Source organism: Peromyscus leucopus, chromosome 3 (assembly GCF_004664715.2).
Source record: "Peromyscus leucopus breed LL Stock chromosome 3, UCI_PerLeu_2.1, whole genome shotgun sequence".
Lineage (NCBI taxonomy): Eukaryota > Metazoa > Chordata > Mammalia > Rodentia > Cricetidae > Peromyscus > Peromyscus leucopus.
In genome coordinates, this window is record NC_051065.1 from 41,040,081 (window position 1) to 41,058,999 (window position 18,919).

Here is an 18,919-nt window from a genome sequence, read left to right on the forward strand (position 1 = left end):
CAGGTACTTGTCATACTGAGGGAGCCTGGAGGCTAGCAAGCATACACTTTGTGTGTAAGGGGAATGACTCCTTTTGGCATATGGGAATGGGCTTCACAAGTTCCTGAGGAATGCTGTCTTTTATCTAACTGCCAGAAATCATCTCATAGCCGAGGTTGAGCTCATTTCTGGATATTTGGACTGACTTTTGGAATTTGGGGAATTGGAGTTTCCTTTAGACCTGACAATAGTCAGCTTAAAAAAAAAAAAAAAAAGATTTGTCTTGTGCTATACACTGTAAAGATTTGTCACTGGAACTGGTACAATAAGATGCTGATTGGCCGGTAGCCAGGCAGGAAGTATAAGCAGGGCCATCAAACTGGGATCATATGCTGGGATGAAGAAGGATGGAGTCAGAGGACTTGCCAGCATATGTAGAGAGAGCAAGATGGTCATGCTGTACTGAGAAAAGATACCAAATCATGTGGCAAAGCATAGATAAGAAATATGGGTTAATTTAAGTGTAAGAGTTAGCTAATAACAAGCCTGAGCTATCAGCCAAGCATTTATAAGTAATACTAAGTCTCTGTGTTGGTTATTTGGGAGCTGGTGGGTAGGACAGGAAAACTCTGCCTACAGTTTTGCATGTGGGTGTTTTGCCTGCATGTATGTCAATGCATCATGTGTGTACAGTGCCTGTGGAGGCCAAAAGAGGGTATAGGACTCTCCCTGGAACTAGAGTAACAGACAATTGCTAGCTACCACATGAACACTGGGAATTGAACCCAGGTCCTCTGGAAGAGCAGCCAGTGCTCTTAACTGCTGAGCCATATCTATACCCCCTTTACCTGGCTTTTCAGGGTAGAGGTAAAAGAGTTACAGCTTATATGTCTGATGGGAAGTTGTTTGTTTTTTATCTTTGCTTATGAAATGTGCCAAATATTTAAGGAAGAAATAATGTTTACTGTATCTTGAAAGACTTCCAGAAAATTGAAAATCAAAGAGAAGACTCTCCAACATTCTTTGAGAGCAGTATTTACTTTGATACCCAAAGCAGACAGAGGCGTTAGAAAAGAAAACTGCAGGTCAGCATGGGAGGTCTGTTATGAATGTAACTCTTAGAAGAAGTAAGACATTTAGGGCCAAGAAATGAAATAGGAAGAGAGGTTAGGAAGAAGTCCTGAGCTAACTTCAGTTGACCACAGAGTCTCTGTCAGTCATGGGTCGAGGAAGCAGATGAGATGCTCAAATGGTCTAACTAGGAAAGAATTTAGCCAGGGGATGTCTACACAAAGGTGTCAACAGTGAGAGGAGACTAGGAAGTGATGGGTTTGGGAGCTGCTTCCTTGGGGGAGGGCAGGAGAGTTCCTGGGAACTGGTTATGGGGAAGGGCTATTCAAGAGGAGCTGTGGTCTTAAGGGGGGGGGAGGTGGTTACTGCTTCGAGCTGTAGTCTGGTAAGGAGGACACTGCTGGATAATGCCTCCAGCAGCCTTTCCTTCTGCCCTGTGAGGTCCTACCTGAGGCGAGGTCTGAGATTCATGCTTGCTCTAGGTCTTAAGAATGTGGGGGATGGTTTATCCAGAGAGACCTGTTAAGCCTGAAACATTAGGCATCCTTTCCCTGGAAGCCTGGACTCTGGAGCCTAGGAGAGTGCTCAGTCATGTCTGGGATTCTGTTCTTGTGGGTCCTGTCCTTGTTGGTGACGTTGCCTCTCACTTGTCTTTTTTAATCTTCTTAAAATGTTAAAGGTGTTTTCTTTTATACATGGCAAGCCCCCCACCCCTTTACTTCTTTAAGGTAGAAGAAGCCTTATGCTCAGACTCCAGGATGGATCAGTATTTGTTAAAGCTAAGTCATGTTTTCTGAAGGGGCTCATCTATCCACACTCTCAGAAGGCCGATTCACCACAATCGGAGGAATTAACGCTGCCTCTGTAGTCAGCAGGCTAGCCCGGTTCTCTGCCATTTTTCCTTTTCTCTTGCAATGAAGATGGGCAGTGAGAAGCAGTTCTTGTGTAAATGAAAGGCCACGTGTAGGAGTGATGACTGGGGAGTCGTCAGTGGAAAAAGGGCTGGGTTAGCGAGCGGCAGGACTTCTAGTCACTTCATTTGGCTTTGTCATTTTACTTCTCTCTTTCGCCAAGCAGCCAAGGACAGGAAGTTTTTAACCGGAGTTTGAGCAGGTGGGAGATTGTGGTAACACACGTAGGAAGTAAAAGCAAGGGCTGAAGTGTGGAAAAATTTCATTCACAGTTTATGAGCAAAGGGAGAGAATGAAGAGGTCTTGAGCCAGAGGGGGAGGAGAAAGGGAAGCAGTGAGAGTGCAGGAATACGAGGGCAGAAGAGGGGGATCAGTCACGGGGGTCCTGTCAGCGAGCCTCACTCAAACGCTGTAGGCGTTACCTAGTGACAGTCATTTTATTTTATTTTATTTTATTTTATTTTATTTTATTTTATTTTATTTTATTTTATTTTATTTTATTTTATTTTATTTTATTTTATTTTATTTTACTAGTGGTTCCTAAGTGGAGATATCTTGCAGAGTTTTTAAGAATGCTTGCTAACTGGGCGGTGGTGGTGCATGCCTGATTAAAGTGATTAAAGTGCTGATTAACCAGCATTCGGGAGGCAGAGGCAGGCAGATCTCTGTGAGTTCAAGGCTAGCCTGGTCTACAAAGCGAGTTCCAGGAAAGGCTACACAGAGAAACCCTGTCTTGAAACAAACAAACAAACAAACAAACAAACAAACAAAAAAGAAAAGAAAAAAAGAAAAAAAAAGAAAAAAAGGAAAAGAAAAGAAAGAAAGCTTGCAAATGCTGAATGATTCAGAAGTCACTGGAAGCAGGTTTTTTTTGGTTTTATTTGTCTGCAGGCTATAGTGTTGAGGTTAGTCAGACAATGCATGCTTCTTGTTTAAAAATCAAGCAGGAAAGATTTATTTGAAGTCCTACAGTTTCATAAAACTGATCTCCTAAGTAGCTCTTTTGTGTCTCTGTATTCTCAAAAAAACAGTAAATTTACACCCTGGAGAAAAATGACTGTTTCTTCCAGACCTGTGTAGGGAGCAGAATGTACCCCCTGAGCAGGAAGGACCACTGAGCTGAGGATAGTTAAGACACAATACAAAAGTTTCTATGCTCCCCCAACTTGTTCCAAAGTGGGTCACAGATTGACAAGGACACAGGGGCCCTGACGCTTAGTCAGGAGAGCACAGGCTCTCCAGTGAAGACACCTCCAGACCCTCATGGGCCTGGAGATGACACCTGAGGGACCTGCGTGCCCCAGAAATAACACCTCACTTGTTTTTGTTGACTACTTATTTACCTTCCTCTACCTAAACTTCGGATTTTATCCTGTGATTCCATTTTGTTTTTGTTTTTGTTTTTGTTTTTTTGTTACTTGGGCCTTTCCAACTAAGACCCTGAGAGGGTTGAGAAAAACCAGTTTTTGACTATCTCTTACATTAGTTTCTTTGTTTATATGTCTTGCAAAGTGGTACAGGGGCTATCAGAACTACTAAATCTTTATTTATATGCATAAACACTGAGGCTCCATGCCTGATGGAATGACCTAGACTTTCTGGCACAAGGTGTTTTAGATGTTTTAAATACTATCCAGATTTAAAAAAAAAAAAAAAAGATTCTAATGTTGAGAAACATTGTCTAGATTTTAGTTTTCTTTCTTTCATACTTAAAAAAAGATTTATATATTTAATGTGTCAGAGTGTTTGCCTGCATGTATATACATCATGTGTGTGTCATGCCTGCAGAAGTCAGAAGAGGACATCAGATCCCCTGGAACTGGAGTTACAGGCAGCTGTGAGCTGCTGTGTGGGGGCGCTGGGAACCAAACGGGGGTCCTCTGCAAGAACAGTCAGGATTCTCAATCACTGAGCTGTCTCTTCTGTCCCAACTTTAGGTTTCTAAAGTTGAACTAGGATTCACGTGTCACGCAATTTTGTTCTTTTCTAATATGCGGCATATAAAAGATACCCGATAAACAGCTTCCAGAGAAAAGATTGGAAGAAAAGTGGATGTGTCTAAACTCTGGGTTTCAAAGCCCCTTCTAGGCCCGTCCCTGCCCTCACAGAGTAAGTCTTTCCTGTCTACCCACGCCCCTCTGTGGGGTAGTCATAGTGGGGTAGTCGTGTGGATGCTGGAGGTGTCTGCTGGTTAGGCTCGGCAAGCTGGACAGCGAGTCACCTGCCTCACTCGTGATGGGACTACAACTGTGCCACCATGCCTGGTTTTTATATGAGTGGAAGGAGCCAGACTCAGGCCTTCACACTTAAACAACAAGCTCTTTACTGACTGAGTGGTCTTCCTAGCCGAATGGGTGAGTTTTATTACTCAGTACTGGGAGTGGGGAGGGACAGTAGTAGCCTAGAAAAGAGTGTGTGTATAATACTACTTATACGAAGTTAAAAACGTGCAAAAATACTGTTTTAGAAATGTGTAAGCAATAAAACTGAGATTTGCAAAGGAAAGGAACAAAGTCAGGATAACAGTTGTTTTCAGGGAGGAGGTGAGCCTGGGAAATGGGAGGCAAGTGTGCTGGGTAGAGGGCACGAGACACATTACTCTTAATGCCTTTTTTTTTTTTTTTAACTCAACTGCGTTTTCAATATTTAGAAGATATTTCATATTTAAATTTTTCTAAAACAGTATTTATTGCCATACAATTTGACAAGCTTGCTTTTGATATTTACCCAAATGGGTTGTGGATGTATGCCCACACAAAACCCTGCAAATGGACATTTATTCATAATGTATTCATAACTGCCTAAACTTGGATAGCTAGGGCATCCTTTAGTAGGTGACTAGCGGTAGATTAACTCTACTTCTTACTATAGAATGTTATTCCGTGCTAAAAAGAGTTGAACTATTAAGCATGGGAAGGCCTGGAAGAGACTCGATTGTATACTACAAGTGGAAGAAGCCAATCTGAAAAGGCCTGTGTGATCTCAGATGTATATGTCTGGGTTCTCCAGAGAGGAGGATCAGTAGGATAGTGGAGGAAGACAGTTATATGAAAAGAGAATTGACTCATATCATTATGAAGGCTGAGAAGTCTATGACAGGCCACCTGCAAGCTGGAGACTCCAGGATATGTCTGAGGCCTCACATCCAGGGAAGCTAGTGATGTAATTCTCACGTCAGAGGCTGGTGGCTGAGAACCCAAGGGCCTGCTGGTGTGAATCCTGGGGTCTGAAGGCCAGAGAGCCTTGAGTTCTAATGTCCCAGGGCAAGATAAAAGTATCCAAGCTTTAGAAGAGAGCCCTTACCGTTGTACGTTATGTGGACCCCAGCTGATTGAGTGGAGCCCCTCCACAAGAAGGGCTGATTTTTCCCTACTCAGTCCACAGACTCATGTGCCAACCTCTTGGGAAACAGCCACACCCATAAATAGCTAAGTCCTCCTTGTGCTTAATGCAGTCAAGTTGACACACAAAATTAACCATGTTGTAAAATCCTATTACATTCTGGAAAAGGCATAACTATGGAATCAGAAAAAAAAAATCAGGAGAGGAGAAGGAGGAGGAGGAGGAAGGGCTGAATATGTGGAACATGGAAGAGTCGGGAAACAATTCTGCATATATGCTAACAGCACATGCCATTAGGCATATGTCCAAAGTCGCAGACCACGATCACCTGGGGTAAAATCTAAGGTGGTGCTCTGTGGTCCCGAGGATCAATGGCATGCCAGTGATGGTTCACTGTAGAGCACGTACCACTCGGGGCAGGGTGGGGCTAGTGGGGAAGCTGTGCACGTATGGGAGCAGGAAGTGGCCGGAGCTTACTACTTCTTGTTCAGATAGGAACCTAAGATAGTTTTAGAAATAAAGTTTATTAATCAATATATGGTGATGGCTATTCTTGGTTGTCAGCTTGACTACATCATGAATTAACTAAGCCCCCTGATCAACTGGGCAAGGTGGCTCATGCCAGCAATCTGGAGGCAAAAGCAGGTGGGTCTCTGTGAGTTTGAGGCCAGTCTGGGCTACACAGAGAAACCCTGTCTCGAAAAACAAAACAAAACAAAACAAAACAAAAAAAAGTAAAACAAAACAAAAAAGAAAAGGAATTAACTAAGACCCACATGGCTGGGCACACCTGTGAGGATTTTTTTTTTTTTTTAAATTAAATAATTTGAAGTGGGAAGACCCACTTTTCATCTGGATCTTTTGAGGTGGACCACATTTTCTGCTGGCGGCCTATCTAAAGGACATGGAAGAAGGAAGCTTGCTCTCTTTGCCTGCTGGCCCTCACTCTCAATAGCAAGTCCATTTCTTACTGGCTTTAGAACCCACTTCTTCAGGATTCCAGTGTATACTGAAGACCGACCAGCAGAGACCAACTCAACTACTGGATTCTTGGATTTTCCGTTGTTGGACTAGCTGGATCACAGCCTGTAAGCCACTCTAATAACCTTCTAGAGAACCCTGAATAACACACATTTTGTTACCAAATGTGGTTCTAGAACAAGCCAGTAAGCAGCACTTTTCTATGGCCTCTGCATCAGCTCCTACCTCCAGTTCCTGCCCTGCTTGAGTTCCTGTCCTGACTTCCTTCAGGGATGAACAGTGCTGTGGAAGCATAAGACAAACTCCTCCCCACATTTCTTTGGTCATGATGTTTCATCACAGCAATAGTAACCTTAACTAAGACATACATACACTTAAACCTACATGTTTGTGTAGATAAATACCTTCCCCTCCCCCCAACCATAGAATAAGAACCCCAACTCTGTAATTTTGTTTTGTGTTATTTGAGGTAGGGACTCTCTCTAGTCTAGGCTGACCTGGAACTCACTCTATAGCTCAAATTGGCTTTAAACTCACAATGATTCTCTTTCCCCAGGTTCCTGAGTGTGGGGATTACAGGCATGAGCACTAGGCCTGGCCAGTCTGAAATGTTAGGTGTTATTATAGGGGCTGGAGAGAGGGTTCAGTGGTTAAGTCACACTCTGCTCTTGCAGAGGACGAGTTTGATTTGTAGCATCCACATCAGGTAGCTCATAATCACCTGTAACTCCACCTCTAGGGCTTTGAAATCCTCTTCGGGCCTCTGTAGGCATCTGCGCTCATATATGTATACTCATGCACAGACACGCACAAATATACCCATTTTTAAAAAGTAAAAACCAAAGTTAATAGTGACCTATTTGGAAAGAAATTCAAATTGCATATGACTTGTTAGAACTTTGTAGTTACTAATTTTCTTTCTGCTACCCTTGGCTATTTGTGGCAAGGTAAAAAAAATTATGGATTATGATCTGGGTAGGCTGAAATATCCTTTGAAAACATAAAATTGAATCACCTTTACGGCTAAGTTAAGTCATCAAGAATGGTCAGTGTTTAAAAAAAAAACCAAACAAGCAAAGGAAACAACTGGAAGTGACCAGATGAACACTTAGGAACTACTGGGAACTTGGTGCTTTTTGCCATGTAGTTGGGACTTCTTGTTCCTCAGAGTCCTGCATGCTTGGCCCTGGGGTGGAAGAGTGGACAGAGAAGGAAGCTTCCCTTCCACTATGGTTGTCTCATGTGAATGACCACGACGGAGGCTGCTCTTGCCATCAGGTTCCTGAACCACAGTGGCCCACAGCTGTCATCCGTGTTTTGAATGCGAGATGAGTCGTCTTCAGCAGTCGCGCGCTACCTCTTGACTGCTTTGCTCCCTCAAGGTTCGTGTGCTGGAATCTTGGCCCCTAAAGCCTCTGAGGTAGGGCCTAGTGGATGACAGTAAGGCTCCGAGATCCTCGTCCTCATAAGCGGATGAATGCAGGTCTTGCAGTGAGGGGTTGGAGTCTGGTAGAATAGGCTCGTTCCAGGGACAGCGAGCTGCTCTAAAATGAGGGGGTCTCACTCCTTCCCCTTCCCAGCTACCACTACTTCCATCCCACCAGGCGCTCTCATCCGTAGCAGCTCCTGTCATTGTGACGCCATCTTTCTTTTCCTTGTTTCCTGGTCAGTGTATCAGAGACTGAGCTGGAGAAGAAACACTCCAGTTTTAAGTTAACATTTTAAATAAAAATAACTTAAAATGTTTATTACAAAGGCAATGTATTCTCTATTTTTAAAAAGCCCAGAATGATTGGAGAACTCATTGCCACCTCGAATCGAGGACTGAGATTGATCTGAACGGCAGCACAGGCTGCAATCATTGATGTGAGTCATACCAGCACATGCTTACCCACCCACCATTAAAGGTGGGGTTGGGCAGAGATAATCTTTTCTCACTTCTTTTAAACACAGATGGATCATGAATTATCATTGGTATCTCTATATCAAAATTCTCATGTATAGGAGCTGTTTTCTTCTTTTTAGTCTTCGCAAAATAAGCAGGCTGCCCCTGACCCTGGATCAGAGCTTGTCTGCAGCTGAGCTCTGGCCAGCAGGCAGATCTCACCTTCTTGTTAACTGAAGACTAGATGGGAATTATGTGGTTAAAAATAAACAAGACAAAGTGACTCCTGGAGGAAGTGGCAGTTATGCTGATCGATGGTTTTTTTTTTGTTGATTTTCATTGTTGTTAATTAGTTGCAGGTCGAGCTATTAAAGCATAGAGCGTGGCAGCGGTAGCGCACACCTTTAATCCCAGTACTTGGTAGAAGAGAAGTAGATCTCTGTGTTCAGGGATAGCCAGCATGAGACATACGCTTAAGATGGAGCGTACACAGCAGTGACGAGGCAGTTTGTGTTTGGGTTTACAACAATGAGAAGAGAACAGAAAGACTATTAAAGACAGACACAGGAAGTAGCTCTTTTGGGGGAGCTGGAGCACTGCAGAGGTAAGATTTTGCTTGAGCTCTGACTCTCAGTTTTTTTTACATTGGTTCTGTGTTTCTTATTTTAATAAGACGGTTGGTTACATCTACATGAGGGTGTGTCAAAGATCCAAGGTAAGCAAAGAGTGGAAGATAATGGGGTTTTAGTTGGAGGGAATGAGGAACCAGGTAGGACATAGGGCAGGGTGTAGGGCCTACAAAAGAGAAGGATGACCAGATGGAGGCCATTTACGGACTTATATCCTAGTCTGGAAGCCATGCCTAAGGTGCTGCCTGGAGGGGGCATAGACCAAGGTAACTTCTACTTTGGTGGATAAAAATAGACAATTTTGTGTATGTGTGTGTTCACATGTATTGATGCATGTGTGTGTGGGTTCACATGTTTGTGGGTGTGTATACATGTGTAGATGTAACAGGATCTCAGACAGTTAGGACAACTGACCTCATGATGAAAATACCATTCAGGTCTTGAAACCCAGCACATAGGGAGCCACCCCTGCCAAAACAAGAACTGAGACTTAATCCATCAAAGTCTGTAGTACATTCAGGAAAGTCCCTGAATGTGCTAACCTTGCTTTTTGGATTCTGTTCTTCCTACCTGAGGTGTGTCAACCCAGGATGTGATTTTTCTGCTTAGAAGCTCACCCTGAGAAAGGCCCAGGATGGCACTTGGGTCGTGAATACCCAGTGCAGTTGCTGGCCAGCTAATCAAGACTTTCTATTGGCTTGAACCCATGTCAGAGTGGTCTTGGGTAGATACCTCACAACACAGAGACCAGAGGTCAAACTTGGGTGCCATTCTGCAGGAGCCACACACCTTGGTTTTAGAGACAATTTCTCACTGGGGTCTGCGGCTCTCTGATTGGGGTAGGTTGGCTGGCCAGTGAGCTCTAGGGATCCCCTGTCTCTGCCTTCCCGGAGTTGGCATCACAAGGGTATGCTACCGAATGTGGCTTTTTAGGTTAACCTTAAGTGTTGGGGACAGAAGTCAAGTTCTCACACTTGCTTGGCAAGCATCTTACCCACTGAGCTATCTCTTCAGTTCCTCAAATATACTAATTTTTATGTTGGAAAATTCCACCTCAGCGTGACTCAGCTTGAGCACAAGCACACCGAGGCGGCTTCCTGTAAGGACTCGTCTCGCAGAGGGGAATGCCAGTCTCTTTTGGAGCCCATTTCCATCTGTCCTCTCTGCTTTTGAATGTCCCCAAGCCCAGCGCTCTGGTACATACTGGACAGTCAAAAACATGGTGAGTGAGGGACTCGATTCTCAAGGGACTCTGATGCCTAAGATGACAGTTGGTCTGTTTTCAATTCTTAACTTACCTTGTCTTCTGTGGCATGTGATATACTAAATTTACCTCACTGCCCTCAGATGGACCCAAGGATCACTGCTCTCCCACCCAGGCGAAGCTTGCTGGACACTTTTTCCTATCAAGCAGGAGGGCCTTCCGTTCCCATTTAGATTCTGAATGTTTCTGGGGATGCTCTTCAGGGCTGAGGCTTGTGAGTAGCCACAGGCACGCTGGAAAGCCAATTACCTCTCCTGGACACTGACAAGGAGAGCAACAACTCACTAGCAATCAGTAAAACCAAGTCACACATATCCCCAGAGGCAGCAGCTGGATTCAGAACCGGGAAGGAGTCTTGCTGCTGACCACCAGATTGGCATGCCTGCCAGTGAGGTCATAGCTAAGTGTAAAATGCCTGGAGCAAACTGGAGGTGAGAAAGGGGCCAGACAGCGGAGTAATAAGCAGCTCCCCTCAGCTGGCTCATTATCCCCACCTGCTGTGGTCCATCCCGAATAAAATCCTATTGACTACAGGGTTTCAGCTGGGGCTTGTCTCCTTTGCAATTCTGATCACGTTGCTTGCAGCTCCTAGGAACTCAAATAAACAGAAGGACTGATATTAGTACTGAAAATGCAATTAAGGCATCCATTGTGAAGTAAAAAGGAATTACCTCACCCTCACCATATGGCCACAACTGATTAACACCTAGAAGAAATCATATAAAGCCTGTGAAGTCAGAATTACCATCTTAGATCATTGCGACAGACTCTCTGGGGGGAGGGAGGGGAAGGAAAGTGCCTGGAAGTTTACTAGATGTCCAAAAAAATCTCATTCAGATTAGGTGAGAGAGACCATCAACATAAGCACTGTGAGGTGTATGTGTTTGGGGTGGTTGAGTTGGGCGATTTCTCCATTGGATTTTCTTGTAATTACAAGGAGTTAACAGTTTCCCCCAAGACTGGCAGTTTCACCCATTCTTGGGAATGGACTTAGCCCGTCCATTGAAAAATCTTTTTTTTTTTTCCATAAGTTATTTGTTCCTCGGCCGAAGATCATTCTGTGTGACCTACTCCCTTAGGGCTAGTTAAAATGGTAGGGGTCTGAGACTTTCTGGGCTGGGCCAAACAGGTTATCACTAGAAAGATGCAGACCCAAGGGGAAACAGGTGCTGTTAAAGCTGCCTTCCTGATACACATGGGGAGCCGGGGGATCCCCAGGGCTGTTTCTGACATTTGATTAGCATGCGTGTCCTGGGGCTGTGTACAGAAACATACAGAAGTGAGTTGGGGTCACCTGCCCCCTCAGAATCCCATAGATGCATTTATCTGTATAGGGCTGGGGAAAGTTTAGTCAGCTCTCAAGGCTACCCTGGATTCTTCCCTTGTTTTCCCTGTAAAAGCTTCTAATGTTGGGTGGGAATATGGCTACTTGCTAATGGGAGAAGCAGCCACTTCAGGTGGGAAGCTTGAACCGGCAGCCCTTTGCTTCTGTGTTTAAAAAGGAATGGCTGGACCTCAGAGCCTCGCTTCTTTAGCTGCTTCTCAGGAAGACTTAGACGTTAAGTTAGGGATAGCCTGCTATCTGGGTCAAGACTGGACGAGAGTGAAATAGAATTCCCAGGGTGGACATTTAGTTCTAGGCAAGGAAGGCTGGATTGGGCTGAGAAGCCAGCTGGCCACCCCGAGGGCAAACAGTAAGCTGTGTATAAGGTCAACTGTAGGTTTTGTAACTCAAGCTGGATTCAGAGAGCACACCCAGCTGTTGTCAGTATGGGGACACAGAATCCCTCATGGCAGAGCTGAGAGAGGGGCTGCTTCGAGGATGGCCCCTGAGGCGAAAACGACATGCCTGCCTCTGGAATAGAAGATTCTGGATTGCTCTTCTGAGTTCCTGATTCTGAACTCAGGGGTCTTCTACCCCCCACTCCCTGGACAGTTTCTATAAGGTTGTTGTAGTTGATGTGACACGTGGTCTCATCAGTGAGGGTCCCATCTGGGGACAGTATTTATTAGTCTCAAACTTGTTTCAGCCACAGAGCCGTATTAGAGGACCTTATCTTGAAATTTATGAACAAAGAGAGGGGGTCCCCCTACTCTGTCATTTAAAATGCCTGGCAGTGACAGCTTTGTGTTGGACAGATGGCCCTACTTTCAGTGTGAGGAGACCCTCCGCAGGCCACTGCCTCTGTCTGCAAAATGTAAATATCTGAAGAATGAGGAAGGGCGTCGTGAGAGCACACTTTTAATCCCGAGTTAATCAGAGTGTAGTTGTCCTGGGTCAGATAGAGCAGTAAATGGTTTTATTTATGGAACATGTTTGGGGGCTCCTAGATCCTTTAGCGACAGAATGCATGGGGCTGAGTGTGTGGGGCAGGGTGGAAACCTCGCCGCCGCCGCCGCTACCAGGAAGTGATGATGCTCCTTGTGCACAGCAGATGGAAGTGAGGGCCAGAGACCTGGACTGCCATGAGGGGGGCTGAGAAGGGGGGAACGCGCTACCTCCCTGTGAGAAAGGGCAGGATGTGGTTATTAAAAGCAGTTTATTTATTTTTTTTTTTTACAGAAGGAGCCTTGCCATTTGATATGGGAGGCTAGGAGAGAGAAGCCCCACTTCTGGTTGTCGGTTCTTAGTACTGAACCCCACCGTCAGCTGCTGGGGTTGCCTGGTGTCCAAAATCCATATAAGCGCAGTGCCGAGGACTCCCCAGATTGCTACTTCTGCAAACCGAACCTTTATGGAAGGAGCAGGGCCACAGGATGAGTGCCTAGTCATGGTGAGAAGGGTCTGAATTTGAAGATGCTGACCCATTTGAGATCAGCTGTGCTTCAAACATTTACACAGACAAAGCCAGAGTAACGTAACAGCTTTTAAAAATCAAATAAAAATCAAGACATGCTTAAAAACAACTTTTAGTTTTTCTCACTTGAAACCATTTTACTATCAATTATACATGCCTTCGACCCTTCCCTTGTGCTAAAAGCATTTGTGCCTGTTCTGATGGATTTAAAAGCTCTGGGGAATAACTTCAGAGGCAAATTTTTGGAGGTCCCCGAGATGTGAATACCTGACCAAGAAACACCCAGATCCATAGGCAAAGCTGTAAGAGACGGTTGGCCCTTTCCTCTGTGTGGATGGCGCTGGGCAGATGGCATTAGTGTGCACAGTTTGGCAGCATTAAGGCTAAAGCTCTGTGGGATTAGGTGGCCGGTAGCAGCCCAGCCTCTATTCTGGACTCTGGCCCTGCAAGCCTCCCAGGGCCGATGACAGCTGCCTTCAGGCTTTCAGGGTGGGGTCCTTCAAGGGGCAGCTGGGCACCTGTTGTTCCCCATCCTTCTCTTACCCATCCCCATCTTCGGCTAAGAGATCATTATGCTGACTACAAATTTTCTGTTTCTACCCTCAACACGACATCTAGAGCAGCAGCAGCCCCGCCTAGAATATTTGTATTGTAATTAAAAATTGATATCTAGGGTTCCTTGGGCTCTTTGGTATTCAGTGCTTCAAGTGAATTACCTCTGAACCACTTCATCTGGACCGTTCAACAGTTAATTTGATTTTAGAGTGATGTGGCTTCTTTTTTTCAAGTAGCTGCTAATGAATGGAGACGTTTCTAAGAGCACACGAGGAGCATCATCTGCATCTAAAGGAGAGGGATGAGACTTGGCTCAGCTAAGCCCCGTATGGCCGGAGATGCTGGTGCCCCATACGGTGTTATTTCCGATGGACCGAGCCAGATGTGGGGAAATCTAATACATGTGGACTTACTGTGTTTTCACATGAATGGCTTGTTGGAACTGTGTGGCTGACCACACTGTTGGCAGAGACTGACTTTTTCCCAATGGGAGTAGATATTCCCACCATCTCTAATTCTGGGAAGAAGTTCAGGGAATTAGTTCCTGACTTGGAAGAGAGCGCTGAGAAAATGCCGTGTCTCTGGTCTCGTGGGTGAGCAGACACTCAAGAGCAGTGACTTGCTGTGAAGACAGTCATGCCTAGAACTAGTTTGAAAAGATTTCTATATCTGATTCTTTTCTCCTCAGTGGCAGCAGACACCTGTTTTTGTTGTTGTTTGTTTGTTTGCTTGTTTTGATTTCCCGATATTATGTGTCTGTTCTGGAAAAGTACAGCACCTGTACTTCTTCTCTAGGCTGTAGGATTCCCCATACAGTACATCCAGACTGTCCAGTTTAGAAAGAGAGATGCTCTGTCCATGATGTCACAGACCTGGCTAATGAGCATAGATATATTCCTTCCATAGCGAGTGATTTATGGCCTAGCATATCACCCCATCTGGGCCAGTAAGATGGTCTGAGGACTTACTAAGTGGGAGAGAGTCATCCTTAGCTTGGACACACCCAGGGCTGCTGGAGCGGGCACTGCTGGGAGAGTAAAGTGCACAGAGATGGACAGAATGAAAAAGGATCGAATCCCTAGGATATTCTTAACAACAACAACAACAACAACAACAACATCACACACAACTCCCCCCTCCTTATGGGCTCGATGAGTTTTGATTGTGGTTTCTGTCATTCGCTCCTAAAGGTATCTTGTTAAGTTTTGAAAATCCATGTCTCAACTATGTGGTGTGGAATCTAGGAAAGTGCTATGCTCTTGTTTGGTGAAAAGTGTATTGTGAGAAGACAGTCACAGCTTCAGGAGCTGACCTTCATCCCACAGGAAGTAATCTCCGGAGCAGGAAGTAGGTATCAGCAGGTTACTGGTGATGGCAACACTCTTGCAGATATGGAACATGCTACTGTTCTTGATGGGTTCCCATGTATGTCCAGGAAAGACACACAGTGAAGAGTTCTATATATTAGAATAATTTGGTTACTATTAATGTTTATTTTCCTATCAGCAGTTTTCATAAAAGCCAAAAAGATGGAAACAACCCAAATGTCAATTAACAGATGACTACATAAACAAAATATGGTCTATACATACAGTGGGGTATTATACAATTTAAAAATGGAGGCTGGGGTGGAGAGATGGCTCAGTGGTTAAGCACATGTATTTCTCACCCAGAGGACCTGAGTTTGATTCCTAGCACCAAAGTCAGGCAGCTTACAACTCCAGCTGCAGGGGATCCAATTCCTCTGGCCTCCTAGGACACCAGCATATACATGGAATATACTCACACAGACACACACAGGAATAAAATAAACTTAAAAACATAAAATGAATGGAGGCTGTTCTGATACATGCTACAGTGGATGAACCTTAAGGACATATGATAAATGAAATTAGCTAACTACAAAAATAAAATTCTGTATTGCTCTGCTTGTATGAGGTATGCAAAGGTGTAGAATTTATAGAAGCAGGAAGTAGAATGATGATAGCTTCTAGGGTCTCAGGGGAAGGATAAATGAGGAGTTATTGAATGGGTATGGAGATTCAATTCTACAAGATAAAAGTGTCAGTGTTCTGATTGCTGTGACCTGCCATCTCATGAGCGAGAGTTCACACTGAGATTCCCTTAATGGAGTTTTCCCGAGATGGTGTCTTTACCACTCATGACTACCTCATCCAGATGGGCTCTGCTGAGCTTGGACTCTAGGGGCAGGGCCCCTTGTTTCAAAGCCTGGATTTTACTGCAGAGCTGCCTTTTGCTCTAGAGTCCATCCAAATATGACTGCCCTCCATAAGCAGACACCTTCTGGCTTTTAGAGTAAAAATCAGTGAACCCATGTCCCTGAAGATGCTGAAGGATGGCCTGGCAGTATTAGCTGCAGAAGGAAAAGACTCCTATCCTCTTCAATCATTTTTGTAACTATAATAAGTCATGATTTCTAATGTTGTGCCTTAGATTTTCTTAGATGCTTCAGTTGTTACTAAAAGCCTGAGAATATTAAGAGGAAGTTTGAGATTACAAGCAGCACCACATCTATATTAGCATGTCTAAAAAGGGTGACTTTTTTTTTTCAGCATCTCTCTGCTTAGGGAAAAAAAAAAAACATTTTCCCAGGAGAATGATGAATGTGAGCAGCTTTGGGTAATTGATTGAAAACACAGGACTAGGGACTAGGGAGATGGTTTAGCAGTTAAGAGAGCTTACTGCTCTTGCAGAGGACCAGGATCCAATTTCCAGCACCCACATGGTGGCTCACAACTGCTTCGACTCTAGTTCCAGGGGACCTAATACCCCCTTCTGGCTCTTGAATGCACATGGTACACATACATACACTCAGGCATGCACATATATGCATAAAAATAAAATAAAAATTCTAAAATATACAGTACTAAAACTCCAGACAACACGCCAGGAATGCTATCATTTATTTGTTACATCATCAGGTGTCCTAGTTTAATTTTAACGATGCCACATGCAGTGGGCCTGGTCTTCCTGCATCCATTAACATAAACAAGATGATCCCCCACCGACATGCTCACAGACCAACCTGATCTAGACAATCCTTGATTGAGACTCACCCCAGGTAATTCTAGATTGTGGTAAATTGGCAATTAAAACTAACCACTACAATGTTTTTTGTTTTTTGTTTTTTTCATTTCATGTTTGTGAGCAGGGCTTTAAGCAAGCACACAAGCTTTAGTTTCTTGAAACTCAATTCCTTTCTCCAGTGACCTATTTATTAAAATAATGGCAGTTTAAGTCCTTGGGTTTTTACTTCAGCATGTCGATAAAATCTTGTGTAAACTTGTGATCGGAGTAGCAGTCAGGGGCTGGATGCTGTCAAATGTCCTCAGAGTTAAGTGAGCACAGGAAGAGTCTGTGATCCAATGGAAATTGTTCATCCAGGACTTGAATATGAGTACAGGGAATTAATCCAGAAGGTGGCAAAGAACCATGTCCCTTACCACTCTTGGATTTGTTCTCCCTTCAAGTTCATACCTGTGGTCCCGGGGTGGGGAGTGGGGGGTGGGGGGGGGGGATGGGGGGTGGGGGAGGGTGAGACAGCACATTATGACCATCCAATAGAGGAGTTCAGCCCGACTTATGAAAGATTATCTTAACATCTTGAGGCAAGCCAACAATGAATTCTTACTGCAATGTAACTTAGAATTGGTCCTGCCATTAGCTATTGGGGATCACACCTCTTTCCATCATGGAGCTACTGCTGCCTGTGGAGCAGAGGGTCCTAGGTAAAGATGTAGGCTCTTTAGCAGTGGCTAAGATAGTCGAGCTTGTCAGGACTCTGGAGGAAGTCGCTTGCAAAAGGTCTGGGAACAAGACATGTGCGTGGGTCTCGGGGAGCCAGCCGAAGTGAGAGGCTTTGTATCCTGTGTCGAGATTCAAGCACTCTAAAGGAGACTCTAACAACCGAGCAGATAATGACTCCTCTTACAACCGTCAGATGCCTGTCCTTGCCATGTCATTGTTTATGCAGTGGACAGTGGACAGCTGAGTGAGATGGCTGTGGTGGGCGGGAGTGACGGAGGCCAAGTGACTTCCATTTCTCCCATAAGGCTAATCGATGAGAAGTGCTGGCAGCAGACAGACGGCTTCTCAGGCAGTCACATGGTGGCAAGTTGATTATATGAGATAAACGCTCCACCTCTTCCACTGCCTTGGAAACACATGGCAGTGATTCCTGTAGGGCACGTCTAGTGTGTCTTTCAGGCACGGGTCCGCCACCAGTGTCCAAGGGCTCACACAAAGCCCACTTACTGGTAAGGGATCTTTCAAAAGGTGCCTCCAACCGAGAGGCCCACTTTAGAGCTAAGCACGTGCCTAAGCAGACGAAGATCAGCATCACCCTGTTTTGTGAGGGTCCCTTTTCCAGTCATTGAATCCGGGTCCCTCTGTGGTCCTGCCCACCCATGGAAATCCATGTATAAAATTCTTACCCTTTCCTTGAGGCATTTGTTTTCCTTACTTCTCTTCCCTGGTAAGAGGGGGCATTTCCTCTTCCCACAGCTTTTCAAAGTCATTGCTGAATTGCGTTAACAAGACTGTCAACATACATCTTCAGTAAACCCATTCATGAACAAGGTCTGGCTTCTGACCGTAAGAACATTGGAGCGTCCTCTTAAAGACATAACGTGGCCCCAGCTTCAAGATGGCACCCTGTGGAGTTTGACAAATGTCTTTTTAAATACAGTATCACCCTGGGAACCAACAGTCATTCTGTGTGTGTGTGTGTGTGTGTGTGTGTGTGTGTGTGTGTGTGTGTGTACTGTCCGTGAGAAGTAGCACACTTGATATACAGAAGTCTGGGAACAAAGGTGAGGGAGGCCTTTGTCTCTTCTTAGTTTCTGTCTTCTGGGTTGGTGAGGGTCTCATGGAGGCTACTTTAATTATGGTAAAAGACAAAGTTTCCTGGTCAGGTCATTTTGATGTCTTCCTGCAAAAGGGTCAGCAGGCTGCGGTGATACCCGCTGACTACCGAGAGAAGCATTCACAGACTGACCGGCACATCTTTTAGTGCTCTGATTTTTTTAACTGTGAACAGGCCATTACAGCAACTATCATTTGATAAGGGTTTGGTAGCTAGAGTTACGTAAGTTACCTCAGAGATGACTGGCTGGCTGGGTGCCCCCCTCCGCACTTTCCCTTCCCCCACATCAGACAAGTAATGCCTAGGATGAAGGAAATTTAGAACAGAGTAGAGTAGCCTGAAAATCAGTGATAGCCCAAGGACCAGGCAGCAGGAACAAGTTGCTTAATTTTCATCTAGGTTCTTTGTGCTGTTTTGGGGCCCAGGGATTTCCTGTGTGTGTTCTTTCCCAAGACCCAAAATGTGTCCTTTTGTTGGAGGACTGCCCCCAGGTGGTCACAACTGGAAGTGCTTGGGAATTTTATTTTATTTTATTTTTATTTTTTGGTTTTCGAGACAGGGTTTCTCTGTGTAGCTTTGCGCCTTTCCTGCATCTCGCCTGTAGACCAGGCTGGCCTGG